At 37.0% G+C, this 14,279-nt stretch overlaps 1 pseudogene; it reads right to left on the bottom strand.

Moving 5' to 3' along the window:
- Nucleotides 1-5,987: 5,987 nt before the first annotated feature.
- On the bottom strand, nt 5,988-6,742 carry LOC101841461 (annotated as a pseudogene).
- Nucleotides 6,743-14,279: the final 7,537 nt, after the last annotated feature.

Genomic DNA, 14,279 nt, shown 5'->3' with positions numbered 1-14,279 from the left:
CAAGTGATCTAATGCCTCTTTTGACCTCCATGGGTTCCTGTAAGCAGGTGGTATACCTTTGTACACTTAGATATATACTACAGTTATGTTACTACAAGTATGTATAATATCCTTTTAAGGTAGGTTTTATTTCTAGATAAAAACTGAGTGTTATTTAATGTTGTAATTGTGGACTACTGCTAGATAATGAACAATAATTCCACCACTGCTGACCAGGCAATCATATACCTTAAGAAAACAAATCACATAAAATGCTGAAACACACACTAACAATAATAACTAATTTGTAATCAACAAAGATAACATAACTACCCTGTGACATATGTATAGGAGAGAGAACAGAAAAATGTGAACTAAACGAATCCCATTATTGTGTAGAAGTGTAATGTGGCATCAGCTAGTAATGAACTCACTGATTTGTAGTACCACCTTTTAGAAAAGACTTGGTCAAAGGAAAACTCTGGGGTAAATTACTCAAAGGGCTTGTGCTCAGGGATTATCCAATTCATACCATTTCCTGTACAGTAGCTAGGAAGAGTCCTACACCTTGCTCTACTTTTTCACGGGGTTGCCATACATGGTGCACATTCTATTTTGTTATTTTCTACATGAATTTATGTATAGGTCTTGTAAGCATATCAGCTAGAGTACTGAATAAAATAATGTATTCCATTTTGTAAATGATGTTCAACAGCTTGCCAGCTTCATCAGGTTTCTAGCTTCTAAAAATAAAAGAGATCAGCCAGCTTTATGTGCAAGGAGCTAAAACCATCCATGCCACAGTGTGTTGCCCTGAGGGTGTATTGAATCTAGGATGATTAAATTGTCAGTAGTGATGGATATGAATCTTGATTTAATTTGGTCACCAATATCAATAAAATAAACTGAGCAGTTGACTTCAGGGAAAACACTCAGGATGAAGCTTGGATGGAAATCTGTAGTAACCCTTTCTATCGTCTGATTCTAAGTTCTCAGCTAGTAAACAGTACGACTATATGATATAGAATTTTAAATCAATCACAGTCTTGATACTTTGTGATCTAAATCTGACAATCATAAGAACAGTAGCGTGCCATTTACATGCTACTTTTAGCTAACTTATCTTTCCTAAGTGATTTAAATAATTTTCAGACTTGCTTTAAAGCACCTAGTATTCATCTAGTAGTAGTGAATTAGAGTATTTTTCTAAGCGAATATTTTTTCTAAGCTTATCTATCTCTTTTTCTTTCTTAGCTCAATTATTTATTAACTTTATAAGTTTTATTTGAGGTCTTACCTTGTTTTCTTTGATTATGAACATATATTTAAGTGTCTGTGTGTCAAATGTGTGAAAATGTATGTGTACATTTTTATTATTATTGCCTTTTTTCTTTTATTATTTTTCTTGGAACCAGAGCCATGAAGTATTTGGTAGATTTTTAAAGAAATTAATACTGATAGTATTTCTTTTCTTTAAAGGTTTCTAAAAATTTCTCTCTATTTCATAACAATACACACTTTTATTTTCTATTTTATGAAAGTATTTAATTCTTAAATCCTTTGGGCATTTACTGTTTTAAGGTATGATGTTATATTTTTTGTTATTTATGTATCTTTGGTTTTTAATAAGACTATGGTTAATTAATAGACATAACATGATTTACTATGCAATCATCATCTCAAATCTCCAGTGAACTTAAATAATTCTTGAATCTGAGAACATGCTGTATATTTCCTTGGGAATCAAATAAGAGATGGCTCATTTGCATAAGTAATCTATGTCTTCATCTGTCTTAAAAAAAACTTGCTCCTCCTAACCTATTGTGCTATATTGTAATAATTTCTCATGAGAACCCTTACTGGTGAGGAGGAGTGGCCTGGGGATGGGCTGGGTGGAAGGCAAAGAGGGTTGGGAGGAGTCAAGGAGGTGTGGGAAGGAGAACTGTGATAGGAATGTAAATGAAATGTAAAAATAAAAATAACTTAAAAAGAGAAACTTCGTTGGATTTTAAAAACTAAGTCATAACATACTCATTGTATTGCAAATATTTTCAGATTCAGTATTTCCTTATACTGCTACACTGAAATACCACTTAAAATACTATTGCAAGGCCTAATGAATTTTATAATGAAGTAATTAAAAACAAATATAGGCCTTAACCAAAGTTGGTTGCCCTGAAGTTACTGTGAGAGCTTAGGTGACTGTCCAGGTAACCTAATATTTCTGTCATTTCCTGCACCTTCAGGAAGTCACCTGATTGCACTTCCTACATACCCTAGTAATGTTACTTTTCTTCTCAGGTCTTTGATGAGGTTGAAGACTAGATAGTCACAGGTTGAAGACTAGAACATATTAGTTACAAGATTTAGACTTTCTAGAATAGGTCAGTTATTGGAGTAATGTCTGTTATATGCCATTACCCTTGGCCTGGACATTTAGTGTGTATTTTTTGCTTAATTTTGCTCTTGCTGTTTGCAGGTCTAAATTTGTATGTGTTTTTTGACTTTCTTTTCCCTAGACTCTACTTGATATTTGTTATCATTGTGTACCATTTTTGTATCAGATTTAAAACCCTCTTATTTAGACAAAAAGGGGAAATATAGTGGTATCTTGTTCTGCCAGAGGACTTGGGGCAGTGGCTACACTTTAGGGTGTGACTTCAGGTGTTCAGATGAGTCCCCGTATAAGAAAGAGGAGTCACTGGCTAGAGCTCTCTTGGGTTGTTGTCAGGGCATCCTGAAGGGCAAAGGCTGCATCTCCAGGAGCAGAAGAATGTGACAGTTATTTACTGTTATTGTATGAATGTTCCCCAAATAAATACCTGTTAACTCTTTATCTGGGTACTTGTGGACTTCCTTTAACCTGCCATCACAAATGCTGGAGAACACAGTCACTTTTTATGTTTTTTATTATTATTATTTATTTTTAAGTTTGAATTTAGATTAGAAACAAGGTTGCTTCACAAGTCAGTTCCAGGTGGCTCTCGCTTTCCCTCCGCCCCTCCCGTGCCGTCTCCCCAACCACCCCCCCATTATCCCCTCATTTCCCCAGGGATGGTGAGGCCCTCCATGGGGGTGTCCATAGTCTGCCATTTCATCCAGGACAGGCCTAGACCATCCTCCAAGAGTTCAAGGTGAGAGTACATTTCATTTTGTTGGATGGGAGTCCAAAGTCCATGTGTATACTCGGGATAGATTACCTAGGCCTCCTCACTGACACCCACATTAAGGGGGTCTTGATCAGTCCCATGCTGGATTCCCAGGCTGATGCCTGGGATTCAAGAGTTAACCTTTGTCAGGTCAGCTGTTTCCGGGGGTTAAACCAGCCCAGTCTTAATTCCTTTGGTCATCAGTCCTCCCTCTATGTTACTGGTTTTCTTGAGTTCAGGTCAGTGCTTAGCCATGGGAGTGTGCCTCTTCTTCCATCAGCCACTGAATGATGTTTCTGTTTCCCAGAGTCTCTGGCCATGGGATTGTAGGCTGGCACTCCCCATATCTATGTCTAAAATCCATATATGAGAGAGTACATGCCATGTTTCTCTTTTTGTAACTGTGTTACCTCACTCAGGATGGTTTCTTCTAGTGTCATCCATTTGCCTGCAAATCTCAGGATTCCATTTTTTTTTTCTGCTGAATAGTACTCCATTGTATAAATATACCACATTTTCTCTATCCACTCTTTGGTTGATGGGCATCTAGGTTGCTTCCAAGTTCTGGCTATTGCAAATAATGCTGCTATGAACATAGTGGAACAGACATCCTTGTTGTATGAATGGGCATCTTTTGGATACATGCCTAAGAGTGGAGTTGCTGGGTCTTGTGGTAGGTTTATTCCCATTTTTCTGAGGAATCTCCATACTGATTTCCAAAGAGGCTGAACCAGTTGGCACTCCCACCAGCAATGGAGGAGTGTTCCCCTTTCACCACATCCTCTCCAGCATAAATTGTCTTTGGTGTTTTTGATTTTAACCATTCTGTGAGGAGTGAGATAGTATCTCAGAGTTGTTTTGATTTGCATTTCCCAGATGTTGAGCACTTTCTCAAGTGCCTCTCAGTCATTTTACTCCTCTATTGAAAATTCTCTATTTAGTTCTGCAGCCCACTTTTTAATTGGATCCTTTGATGTTTTGGAAACTTGCTTCTTGAGTTCTTTGTAAATTTTGGAGATCAACCCTCTGTCAGATGTGGGATTAGTGAATATTTTTTCCCATTTTGTGGGCTGCCTTTTTGTCTTTCTGACTGTGTCCTTTGCCTTACAAAAGCTTCTCAGTTTCAGGAGGTCCCATTTATTAATTGTTGATCTCACTGTCTTTGCTAGTGGAGTTAACACATTCACTTGCTCATCTGAACAGGGGAGAGCTCTTGGATCCCAGACTGACAGTGAGGAGGCCAGTATAGGACTGATCTGGAGCCCCCCCAAATGTGAGTGTCAGCGAGAAGGCCTGGGCAACCTATGGGGCCCTGAGCTGTGGATCAGTGTCTATCCCTGATATACAAACAGTGTTCGTGTGCCTATAGCACAAAGAGGGATGCTCTCTCAGCCTGGACTCTTAGGGGAGTGCCTGGACCCTACCCAGAGTAAAATGACAGACTCTGATATCCCCTATGTGGAAGGATTTGGCAATAGGGTGGGAGGGTGAGGGGAAAGGGGAGCGCGGGAGGAGGGGAGGGAGAGGGAACTGGGATTGACATGTAAAACAAGCTATTTAAAATAAAAAAATTGAAAAAAAAAGAATGAAATATATACTTGAAACATTAAATTGGGTCTGTGAAATCAGAATAAACTGATAGCCTACCACCTTTGTTTGCAGGTAATTATGCCTGTGTCACTATGACATGGCAAGTCAATTAGGAATCACATGTGATGTGGTGCATATGAGTGAATTTTTGAAGAGAAGGTCCTTTGGCTGTGTTCACTAGAAAACAACTACTGAAGCTTCCAGTTCTCTCTGTGTTCTAATGGATGAGAAATGCATTCATGACCTGTGATTCAGAGAATGAATCTATACCACACTCGTTTTTTAAACTAAGGTATGACTCTTGTTGTCCTCTGAAATATGGTTGCATGTACTTCTTAATGTTTTGCAAATTAGTGAGAGAAAATTGTGTTCAAGGAATGCATAGATGGATAATTAATATCCAAAGATATATCTAAGATGCACTGAACCCATCTCTTCAGCAACATATTGCTCACCTTTTCTGAATGTTCACCTAAAGAATCTTGCTTTTCCAAAGTAGTTTTTATTTATTCTTTTAAGTCTAAAACCATTCATTTTTTTAGCAGTTTATCATTTTATAACCACCCATCATGATTGACATGTATTGACACACATGATGCTTTCAGAGTACACAAGAACAATAGCCAAAGAGTTACAAAAAACATAAATCCATGATTCTTAATCTTACCCCAAAAGGTTATACATATCAAGACTGTTCATTGCATTGAAAAGGTGTGTACACATTATAATTTAAAGAAGCACAACAAGAATGGCTGAAAGCTCATATTAAACAGTTTATAAAGCTGAGGGTGAAGGAGCAAATTTTTCTATGTCAGTTCCCATTAGCTGAAGGAAGGGGTAGGGCAGTCACCTTTATATTTGCATACACAAGTTGTGGTGCTTAACATATCATTATCATCTTGTTTTAAATAGTAGTCACAGGCTGTGTTGGGTAATTCTCCTTTCTACACTGCTTAATTACAGTCATGTGGATTTTCCATAGATCATCAGACATAAATATAATTCCTCATTCTGAAAAGATTTCTGTGTATAATTCAAAAGGGGACTGCCCTGTGGCTCAAAGTAACCATCAGTCCATAAAATGTCCATGAAGTGTTTTTTTTCTGAAACTTCTTCTCAAGGGACAGGATGGTAGATCTGAGTATCTATGCTGTCAGTTCAAACAGGTTTAGCACTAACTATAGTGACTTTGACCAGGGACCTCATGGGTCTTCAGTTCCCTTTTCCTGCTTCTGCATCCTACTGGTTGCTTGTCTGGAGTTGCTTTACTTATAGCAAGTGTATGATAATAGTGGAATCCTTATAGATATCCTCCTTTAATGTGTCCAGCTTAGGTTTGTCACTATCAAAACTTTAAAGCTTGTTTGTTTAAGCGGCAGGCATTCTCTGGTGCATTCTGGCTCTCATCGTATCACTTAGAAAAACTGAAGGCCAGGCCATGCTGGATAGGGTGTGTTGGCTGCTTGTGCTCTTTGCTTATTTTGAAGGCTTCCTTGTATGTGGCCTCTGAAGCTTCAACCATGCTGTTTTTCTTCACCCCAAGTAGCATAGTAATTGCCCTTCATTTTCAGGCAGAACACCTTGCTTTCTCATACAGGAAATCATTGCAATTCTTGATGAGGAATGTGATGAGGAAGCAGAGCCAAACCATCATTGCAAACTGTCTCCAGCTATTCTCTCTGTAAGCTTTAACTTTCTGCAACTTCTTTTAATTTCCATCTGCCATGGTTTTCTTCTCAATGTTACTAAGGGCCCTACAAGAACACCATCTGGCACTAACATCATTCTTATAGACCACAGAGAGGTGATTTGATCTTCATTAGATAGAGGTGCATTCAGCTCTATCACCATTTTAATGGCAGAGGCCATGTTATCTAAGCACTGCCAACTCTACTAGGCAGATGTTCTTTGTCCCCCATGTAACTCTCCACTTGGCCTCACTTCAGCATACGTTCCAGTAGCCTTCAACCCACAGCATCACAAGGTCTTTTGTCAGAACTTACTCGTCCAAAAATAATGGACATGAAAATCTGTTCCAACAATGAATATCAGACAGGAGTATGAGTCTAACACCAATGTGGATATTCCATCTGATTAAACACCCGCATAAGCTAAATACTGTCAGAATGTAGAGAAAAGAGAAAAAAATGAGTGGGGTAGTGGAATGTGATTGTTGACCTATAGAGAAACCAGGACTATAGCAGTGCCTATTATATCCCCATCCTTGATTCTCACCCCCACATACAACCTTGTGTTTTTGTTGTTGCTGTTTTTGATATGTAGAACATTGATGGTGGCTCAATTTATATGGGATTCTAATTGCAGTATAGCTGGGCTAGCCGTGCATTGATATAATGGCCAACAGGACACTCCTGTGGTATGTACTTATGCACTACTTATATAAATGGATCTGCTTCTTCAGATTTGTTATTTGCCATCCTAAAGACTGCTTTTTTGCTTCAGTTTGGAAGCAACAAAATGATAACAATCAGAAGTTGAGAAAAGAGATGTGCTGAGATAATTGTCTGGCATCAGATGGTAGTAAATTAACAGGAAAAGCAGCTGTGTCTATCTACCTGTGACTACATTTCCCAAGGCCATGGCTTCCAGAAACACTGCTTCCTTCCCTTGTCAATCTGTTCATATAGTTGGATACCATGGGCTTCATACATAAGTTCCTGTTTATGTGTATAGCAGTAACTTGTTAATTTCTCTGCATGTCTTCATGAATAGTGCCATTCTTTAAATCTCTTTAGTTAGTCACTGGCATTAAGAGATCCCATTCATCCCTGAAAGCAAAAATATATGAAGTAATTTGAAAGACACATATGAAAAATAAAGACTTCAAAATAAAAAAAAACATAGCTGGGTATGCCAGGTTACATCAGTAATCCCACTACTTGACAGGCAGAGACAGGGATAATGCCTCAAATCCAAGGATACTGTGAGCTAAATAGTTGGTTCTCAACCAGCCTGTGCTACAGAATGAGACTTTCTCTCAAAAGATACAGGTATGGAGAAACCTGAGAACTATGGAATCATTTTGTTTATTTAAACTAATAAAGGTTACTTGTGACCAAATTGAAGTACAGGGTGTTTCTTAGCGGCAACTCTTCACTCATATCTTAGAATTCATTATTGCGTTTTCATATTACAAAAATTCATGATTCCCCTGGTCTTTGTGTTCCCTTTCAAAATGCTGAGGCTTTAAATTTCCACGCAAGAGCCAAGAAGCAAGATGGGCTATTAGATTTAGCACCATATATTTTCCCAAGTGGAATACACAGCACTTGTTTAATATGTATGCAGCCCGTTTTAGACTGTAATCTCTTTTCAGTTATTTATACCACTGACAGGCTTTAGATTCTTATTTCTGACACTATAATTTAATGGCCTGACACAAGCCTCAGATTTACAACTTCACTCTTGGCCCTAGAGTCTCACTCAAATTCTCTCCAAAGCAGTGATTTGGCAAAGTCTCAGAAGAAGATTTTCTCAAAGGTTTTTTTAAAACAATAAATTTTTGCAGGTACATTGTCGCCCCCCAACACCTTTGCAGAGATATCCTTACCCTATTTTTTGAGGTGCTTTTTGTAGCCCTTGAGTTTCAAAAATTGACTTTCCAAGTGTTTGTTGGTTGTTTCAGATGACCATATACAAAATATTCACTCTTGGCATGAATATTTTTTGTAAAAATGGTCATAAAATGCCTCCTTGGTGGTTCTTGTTAGGAGAAACTGTGTTTTTTAATTTAACACACTGAAATCAAAATGATATGTATGAACTTGCAATATAACATTAATTTCATGATGTAAGTTTGGAGATCATGCTATGCAGTTTCAGAGCTCTCTTGGGATCAATTTAGCAAGAATGGTTTATTCTAAAATAATTTCATGTAGTAGTCTGTCTGTCTTTGACCCTTAATTTCTAAGAATATATTCCAGAGATAAAAATGTAGACAGGATAATTTCTGTATTAAGAGTGGGGTGTGCTACAGTACCTTTGAATTCAGAACAAACACCCTACATATGTGTATAGACATTCTTGTATCCATTAATCTATCTACCCATTCACCCATCCAAAATGAACTTTAGTGCTGGCATATAAACTACTGTTAATATATCCTTGGTCAACATTTACAAACTGATAGGCACAGACTGTGGGTATTTTGATACAAGTAGGAACGAACTATGGTAACTTATTGGGATATGTTTCAAGTCTAGAAGAGAAAAAACATATATAGTCTATTTACTTTGCCCAAGTAGCTCAGATAGTAATTATTTTTAACCTGAGATTTAAAGGTTATCCAGACACTTTAAAGAAGAAAAGTAAACTGTTACATACAAAGTCTTAAATGTAAAAAAGGACTTTATTATTTTAGAAAATGACAGCAATCCCAGGATGCTGAGTTTGCAAGTTTACTGGAAGATGAGTGCAGAGATATGGAAAGATTCCATGCTATGTGGGTCTTAGTAGAATGTGTAAAAGATCTGGAGTTTATCAGGATCTCAGTTCTTTGTCAAAAACTGAGGATCATTCAGGCCTGATGTATATAACTTTAATCTCAGCACTCAGAGACAGAGGCAAGTGGATCTCTAAGTTTGAGTTCAGCCTGGTGTACTTATTGAGACCCAGGATATTCAGGACTATGTAGAAATACCCTGTTTCAAAAAAACAATAGGAAACAAACAAACAAACAAACCAAAAGCAAAGCCAAATTAATAATAATAAAAAAAGAAAAGAAAGAAAGTGATGGCCTTGAGTTAGTGTTTTTAGAAAGATTGATGTCTTAGTGATATTGATAGCTAAAGGGCCAAAAAGAAAAAGAAAAAGAGAAAGAAGAGAAGCAAGAGTCATGAACATCAAACCTATTAAACATATTATAAATATTATAAATTCAGGTTCCATCCATAAAACCTTTGCTGATGAAGATGAAATACATTATCTCATTTATGCTACTAGGTTTTTCCCAGGAAAACCCTACCTGAAAACCATGGTGGGAAAAAGAACTCAGTGAGTCATAAGTTATTTCTCTACAGCACTGGCCTAATTAATTAATTGTTCTCTGATATTTAATTAAACAGTTATGTTTATCTTCGTAAAGGATGTGGAACAACCAATTACAATTTTCAATGTGACCTTTCAAATTTAATTAAGTATTAAATGCCAAAGAGTTGCCTATATTTAGATCTGGGTGAACTATGGTATCTAGCTGATATTCTTATCCCACAGGTCTGACAAAAAGTCAACTGAGGTTTACTCCATACAAGGATTATTCAGTAAAACATGCAATGAAGATACTGTTCTATAAGTTACAGAAACTTTGAAATATGCCTAATATACCTCATAAAACTTAGTGGTTCATTTTTGGTATTTAAAATTTATACTTATTAAGAATTCATCTAAATTTAAATCAGGATGAAAGCTCTTTGCTATATCTCCAGCATTATGCCTTCCTGCCTGACTCTGGGATCCCCACCATGATAATAATGGATGCACTTCTAAAGCTCTAAGCAAGCTCCCAATTAAATGCTTATTTCATAAGACTTGCCTTGGTCATGATGTTTCATCACAGCAATAGTAACCTTACCTATCTGATGGGGGATGTCCTTCTGTCTAACTGGTTGATAAATACAGCACTGTTGGCCTTTAGAGGAGCAGGATAGGTGGGACTAAGAGTCAAGGAGGATTCTGGGAAATGTAGGAAAGAGTAGAGAGTTACCATATGATCCCAGGAAAAGAGGCTGCATGAGGCTGCATCATCAGTAAGATACGGCCATATAGAAATGTATATTAGTAGTCAGTGTTAATACTTAAGACAGAACTAGCCAATGAGAAGCCCTGGACATTGTCCAACAGCATTGTAACTAATAGAGTCTCTATGTGTTTTTTGGGTTTGACGCGGCTCTGGGACAAGGCTGGCGGGAAAAATTCTCACTACACCTATCCCAATGTTCTTATAAAATTCAAGTGTAGGCCAGCTGAAAATACAGTCAATTTCTTATTTGCAACGTGATCATGTATTTGCACCATATTTTGTCTTTTGGTCTTCTTTTAAACGATATTTAGTTTTTGTGATAGGCAGCCTCAAAATGATTTCCAGAGACCTGCACCTTTTTCAGTTCAGGCCCTTTCTGTGTCTTCTTCCACATAACAACATATTTGATGTGTACATATGTCAAGAAATATTTGCAGTCACCTGTGAGTACATACAACTTGTGCCTTTGAGCTTTCACTGTGGCTTCTCTCATAATTTTGGCCATTTGGAAGGACCTTGTGTTGAAGAACTGAGATTTCTTCTCAATAGCCATAAAAGAGAAGAACTGAGAGAACAGCTTCATGAATCAGTGAGCTTGGAGTCTGTCAGCCAATTCCATGTCAAAGATTACATGATTTACAAATAAATTGCAACTTAGCCATGCTGCTTTCAAATTATTCACTTTCTGAACATGTTAGATGATAAATAACTATTTATACATAACACAGAAATTGTAATTATTTGTTACATAGTAGTAAAGGGATGATTTATGAAAACTCTCACCATACTAAATCATCAGTCCTCCAAGCATTCCCAAAATTTAAGCCTACCTACATTCTCAAAGATTGATGTTTGTTTTGTATCTTCCTTCCTCTTTGAAATACATAACACAGATTCTCTTTCATGAAGATCTAATAAGTGAATAACAGCATTAATGTGAATTATCAGTGGTCAATTCCCTTTTTATAACATAAAATACAGACACCTAACATAACACTTGGAACTTTTGCATTCATGGTTTGCCTAGACGCCATATACTGAAACTATCTGATTATTATTTTACTACCTAATATAAACTTCTTTCTATGTATAACACTGCCTTCACCCATTCCTTTATATTATAAACAAAGTTTAATATGGCTATACAAATTCCCCCTTGTCTTTCCTCCCTCCAAGCCCTCCCACATGTCCTTCCTTGATCTCTTTCAAATTCATGGTCAAAATTTTATTAATTTTGTTGAACACTACATATATGTATATTCTTATATATTATAAATACATAAATACAGCATGAATAATGTCAGTCAGAATAGTGTCAATTTGTATGAATGATTTCAGGTTTGACTGTATGGTATTAGAGAATCAATTGGTGTGTTTTTCCCTGAGATAGGCTATTTTTCACCATTCTCAACATTCCTTAATAAAGCAGTTCTTGCTGGTTTATACTCAGCTGTAGATTTGAGGATGTTCAATACCTTTGTATCATCAGCTCATAAAAATACTTATGGATTGCTTTATTAACTGTGAATTATTGGCATCTATTATCCTTTAAGCAAATGGTGTTGAGCTGGTGTTTTTAATTCCACATTCTTGAGGTAGTATCTACTTTACTGTCTCACATACCATCTTCTGAACCCATTTCTACAAGAACAAATTATTACTCTCTTGTAATTTATGTTCTTGCTTTCTTAGGAACTTTAGGGAATATATATATATATACACACATAAAGTTCAAGGCTATATAGAATATTATAAGAAATAAAGTCACTACAGCTCAAATTACAAACTGACCTTGACACATTGATAGTGGGAGAAATCAATACCACATTCTTATCAATAGACAGGTCATATAGACAAAAGCTGTACAAAAAATGCTAGAGCTAAATGGTTTTATAAGCTGAATAGACTTAGCAGATATTTACAGAACATTACACCCAAACAAACAAAAAATACTTTATGGAACTTACTACATAACTAACCACATATTTAGAAAAAAAACAAGTCTCAACAGATCTAAGAAATTTGAAATAACAGCCTGCTTCCTATCTGACCATAATTGATTAAAGTTGGACACCAACATCAACAGAAACAACAGCAAAATTACAAAGTCATGGAAACTGAACAATTCAATACTGAATGAAAACTTGATCAAAGCAGAAGTTAAGAAATCAAATAGCTCCAGTGCCTGGAGCTTCATAGAGCTTCCCATCTCAGAAGGAGCTGGGCACCCCAGATTCCAGGTCTTTTATTCCACCACCAAGACCAGGAAATCAGCACATCCAGGTAACCAAGGCCTTGCATCCCTGGCATGCCTTCCAGTGACTGGGGACTGCCACAGAGCATCCCATCCCAGTGGGAGCATCCCAGATCCCAAATCTTCTCTTCCAGCAATGGGACCAGGGGACCAGGTGGGAGACTAAGCACCCCAGATTACTGGTCTTCTTCTCCACCCATGGGACCAGAGGAATTGAAGAACTACCAGAGTATTGGACTTGCTAGCACCCACTGAAAAGGAACTCTGGTCCCTAACCACCAGACCATTAAGGGGCTCTTTCTGAACCCACTAGAAGAAGAGATGGAAAGAGACAATACAAAAACACACCCAGCAACAGAAAAACAAATATGACACTGCCAGGTTCTAGAGAGTCCACACCAGCAAGACTACAACATTCCAGTGCAAATGAAACAGAAGAGAATGGCCTTAAAAACAACTTCATGAAAATGATAGAGGCCCTAAAAGATGATATAGGAAAATCCCTCAAAGAAATGGATGAAAAAACAAACTAAAAAATGCAAGAAATGGAAGAAAAAACAAACCAAAAAAATTCATAAAATACAACAAATAGACGAAAAGGTAAATCTAAAATTGCAAGAATCAATTCAAACATGGCAAGGGTTGAAGCTGAAATAGAGACAATGAAAAACACAAGCTGAAAAAAGTCTGGAAGTAGAAAAGCTGGGAAAATGGTCAGGTACTACCGATACAAGCATTACCAACAGAATACAGGAGATGAAAGAGAGAATCTCAGGTGTTGAAGATACACTAGGAGAAATGGATTCATCGACCAAAGAAAATCTTATGTCCAACAAATCCCTAACACAAAACATCAAGGAAATATGGGACACCATGAAAAGACCAAACCTAAGAATAATAGGTATAGAAGAAGGTGAAGAAAACCACCTCCAAGGGGCAGAAAACATATTCAACAAAATCATAGAAGAAAACTTTCCCAACCTAAATAAAGGCATGCCAATGAATATCCACTAACCCAGCCCTACAGAAAGTTCTGGAAGGAAAACTCCAACCCAAGAAAGTTAAGTACAACCAGAAAAACATAGGCATTTGATAATTCCAATTTACTAACAGCCAAAAGAACAAAGGAGTGGAATTCTACACATAATTCCACCACCAACAACCATTCCAAATCAAAGAAGAATGAGCAATCAATGGTCATTAATATCCCTCAATATTAATGGCCTTAACTCACCCATAAAAAGGAACAGGCTAACAGAATGGATTCAAAGACAGAACCCATCCTTCTGCTGCATACAAGAAATACACCTCACCCTCAAAAACAGACATTACCTGAGAGTTAAAGTTTGGGAAAAGACTTTCCAATCAAATGGATCCAAGAAAAAAGCAGGGGTAGCAATTCTAATATCTAACAAATTAGACTTTAAAATAAAATCAATCAAAAAAATGAAGGAGGTCATTACATACTCATCACAGGCAAAATCCACCAAGATGACGTTTCTATCCTGAACATCTATGCCCCAAATAAAAAGGCATCCACGTTTGTTTA

This window comes from Mesocricetus auratus, unplaced genomic scaffold (assembly GCF_017639785.1).
Source record: "Mesocricetus auratus isolate SY011 unplaced genomic scaffold, BCM_Maur_2.0 Super-Scaffold_4256, whole genome shotgun sequence".
NCBI classification, from domain to species: domain Eukaryota; kingdom Metazoa; phylum Chordata; class Mammalia; order Rodentia; family Cricetidae; genus Mesocricetus; species Mesocricetus auratus.
The sequence above is the reverse complement of the archived record's forward strand: the minus strand, read 5'-3'. Positions and strand labels throughout refer to the sequence as shown.